Genomic DNA, 4,067 nt, shown 5'->3' with positions numbered 1-4,067 from the left:
TTATTTAAAGCTCCCACATGGAGGAAGGAGTGAGGTGAAGGGGCTGGCTTCATTGACAGTGGACTGGAGAAAGGGTACAGGGATCTCTTTGCCATTCCCCTAATCTGCCACCCATCATAATCATTTGTTTCATACATGGGCCAGCACTGATTATTATTACATCAAGATTTCTGAAACAGGTCACATTTCTCAATGTCCAGTTTTGAGTTTTCTAGTGCCTATTATTTAAAGTCTGAGGAGAAATCTGACAACCAAGAAAGGCGGTATATAAATACCTGTATTATTATTATTAGTTTGCAAAATAATTTTAAAACTTCCTAACAAAAAAAAAGACACACAATGCAGAAGGAAAGACAATCAAATAAATTGACGTTGCAACTTGAAAGTGAGATGTAAACCCGGTAGACAACACTCACAGTCGCCTAGACCAGGGGTGCCCAAACCCTGGCCCGGGGGCCACTTGCGGCCCTCGAGCTTCTCAATGCGGCCCTCAGGGAGCCCCAAGTCTCCAATGAGCCTCTGGCCCTCCAGAGATTTGTTGGAGATTTGTTGGCCTGATGCAACTCCTGTCAGCGTGAGGGCAACTGTTTGACCTCTCGCGTGAGCTGTGGGATGAAGGCTTCCTCCATTGCTTGCTGTTTCACATCAGTGATGTAGTAGCGGCAGCAAAGGAAAGGCCAGCCTTGCTTTGTGCAAGGTCTTTTATAGGCGTTGAGCTATTACAAGACCTTCATTCAGTCATATAAGTTTATCTTTAATATATTCATCTATGTAAACTTATGTAAATTTATTCAAATTTTAAATTTAAATTAATTCTTTTCCCCCCCAGCCCATGACACAGTGTCAGAGAGACGATGTGGCCCTCCTGCCAAAAACTTTGGACACCCCTGGCCTAGACTACCGCCACAAAATCCATCCATCCCATGCTTTTTGAAGTAGCTGAGCTAGTTCACATTTTCTGAATACTTTGACTTCGTTTGCACCTATGAATAGGCCAAGAAGAGCAAAAACAAAAGCCTTCATTGCTCTTGTTATCTGGACATTAATCGGAGGGTCCACCCAGATCCTTGGAGCTTTATAGCCTACAGTTCCAGGATGAAAATGAGGATTTATTGATATGCCTGTATTTTGACTCTCCAACTGATAGCGTTTGAGGGATTTGACTTATTGCTGTGGCATCAAGGAAGAAGCCTATTCATTACACATAATCATTAATACTTAGCTGTGTGCCTCTTAATTCAAAGAGAAGAGCTTCTATGTCAATGGGACAGATATCAGGCTGATTGCCCTGCTGATACTCCTGTGTGTCCTCACAAAGAGTTGGACACACATTGCACCCACTTGGTCTCATCTAGAGAGACTTTTAAAGGCCGACCTAACAACAGGCTGAAAAAGCTGGAATGGGCTACAATTATGCTGAGCTAATTTTCTCTGCCGCTCTCTGCTTCAGGAGAAAAACAACAGACAGAAACCATTGAGAAATGAGTGGACATGAGGACATGAGAGCCACACTGCAGACCAGCTGGAGAGGCAAGCAGGAGCTATCCCATCCATCAGTTTCACTGGTGGCCTGTATGCTTCCAGTAATCCCTAAGCAGAGATTGTATCAAGGACTATAGTATTTGAAGGACCACCCTCTCCCGCACAGCTTGCCCATTTCTGTCATCAGCTAGACCCTGCTCTGTGTTCCCACCCCTTGCCATTATGGATAAAATAATCACAATGCAGACTGCTCAGTCAGGAATCCATATTGTACAGCTCCCTTGAACCCTGGTTTAAATTCCACAAGCAGGTCTAGTTGTTTAAAAAGCAATTAAATAAATAGGTCTTAGAGCCCAAGCCCATGCATGTCTACTCAGAAGTAAGTCCCATTAAAGTCAATATGACTTACTCGCAGTAAAGTTTGGGTAGGATTGCAACCTCAGTTGCTAAGACATCATATATATCTTTTTTTTAAGTTCCATGTGAGAGCCCAATCCTGTGCACGGTGGCACAGCTCCATGCTGCCAAACACTGTCGCAAATGTGCCATAAGGCATGTTTGTGAGCCTCACCACCAGGCTCCCGCCCGTGCTAGCCCAGCGCCGGCCATTGCTGGGCTAGCGCAGGGCAGTTGCCCAGCTTCCGTGGCTTGGCGATTTCTCAGACCACAGCATGGACCGCGGCGCACAGCACGGTAGGTAGGCGGGGGCAGGGACGGGGAGGAGGTGTTCCGGGGAGGCGGGAGACTGGCGGGGGGGCAGAGAAAGGGCGTGCAGGAGGCATGCTGGGGAGGCATGATGCGGGGAGGGGGGCGGGCTGGAGGCATGCTGGGGGGAGGGAGGCAGGCAAGTCTGCGGAGCTCTGCTCTGCAGGATCCAAGGCGCTCAGGGAGGGCTCCCTGCCCTACACAAATGCCTTTACTTTACTGCCAACCTTTTGGCAAGTGAGTAGCCCCATTGCGCGGCTGCTTACCTTACCCGGGAGAAGGGGACTTTTGTCCCCTTCTCCCGAGGCGCCTCCCGCGGCAGCCTGGGGCACGCAGGATCCAGCGGCAGCCATTCTCAGTGCCACCAAGGCTGGGTGCCCCGGGCAGCTCAGGATTGGGCTGTGAGTTGTATTTTAAAAAATGCCATTGGTTTTAAGGACTCCTGAACTCTTAAAACTGGACCCAGCGGTAGCCGTTCTCGGTGCCAACGCTGGATCCTGCGCACCAGGTATAAGGTTACCTTAAAAGCTTGCTACCGTTATGTGTGAGTTGCTACCATCATGCGTACTTTAGTGTCACTCAAGTAGATATGCTTATAGTGGAAAAAACTAGTAAACAAGAGTGAGGGGCTCTGAGGGATTTAGGGGTGGGATCTCATTTGAATTAATGTAAGCAAACAAAGGCGGGCTAATTGTATTCTGTTTAGGCGCTTTGGATTAGCTGGGGTCATGGGCCTAAAGGGCCAATGGGCGGCATAGGAGGAGTGGGCACAGCGTTGGGCTTAGGGAACATATTCTGCTGAGATTTGTAAGCACGTGTGGCTTCTCTCCTGTGCGTGTTGAAGTCCACCGGCCTTTGCAAATGCTTCAATAAACCTATGCTCTGATCAATTGAAAATTGGCTAGAAAATCTGTTCTTAATAAAAGCAAACCTGGTAAAAACTTTTCCAGGAACTTGAAGCAGATTCCCAGGTGAAGGAGATCAAGGGGGAATTCTCTCTCTGCTTTGCTGCCTGGCTGGGAGCTGGTTTGGATGAGACGTCTGAGTTGGCCCACCTGCTGTGCAGTTAGTGGCGGTATTGCATATGGCCGGCTCCCCTTCCTGCCATGTCTTCCCCTTCGCCTACTAAAATGGAGGATGGGTTCACGACAGCTGCCTCTTCACATATGATCCAAGTACTATTTTCAAGCAGTATACAGATTATGTGTAAGCAAGTAGTTTAGATAACTCTCTCACACACTCACACACACACACACACAAGGGGGAAGATGCACCAGGAGGAGAAACAGAATGTGCAGGATCCTGCCCCTAATCACACAAGAGGCAGGTCAGCTCAGACAGCATTACTCAAGCCAGCTCAAGCTGCACATAATAGCAGAATATAAAGAAAGCATTTTAACTTTAGTGACCAACAGTGAATAATTTAAAGAAATAAACTGCACATATGACATAGATATTGCTTGGCATGCTAAATTGCTGCACGCACCCCAGGAGAGACAAAAACTTCAGAAAGCTGCAGTTCACTTCAGCCACTGTCCCCCACTTGCTGGACTCGATCCCGGCTCATTGTTTCCTGCTCCCACTGTTTTCTACTTTGTCTTGTTTTTGTACTTATACAATGGCTGCTGGTCCAGTGCCAGTGCTCTGACCTTGCACCAGTTCCAGGATCCCAGTTGTTTTCCTGCAAGTCCCGTTCCCACACACACATACACACATGGTCAGGATTTTTTCCTCAGCAAAAGGATAAGAATCCTACGCCACCCCCATAGACCTCCACACCCACTCTGTTGTGCTTGAAGGAAGTCTGCTTCAATTAAAGTTGCTTCAGGGATTGATGGACCTGACAACTTCTACAAGAGCCAGTGTGTTGTGCAGCACTG

Source organism: Tiliqua scincoides, chromosome 2 (assembly GCF_035046505.1).
Source record: "Tiliqua scincoides isolate rTilSci1 chromosome 2, rTilSci1.hap2, whole genome shotgun sequence".
In the NCBI taxonomy this organism is placed as follows: domain Eukaryota; kingdom Metazoa; phylum Chordata; class Lepidosauria; order Squamata; family Scincidae; genus Tiliqua; species Tiliqua scincoides.
Note: the sequence above shows the minus strand (reverse complement) of the source record.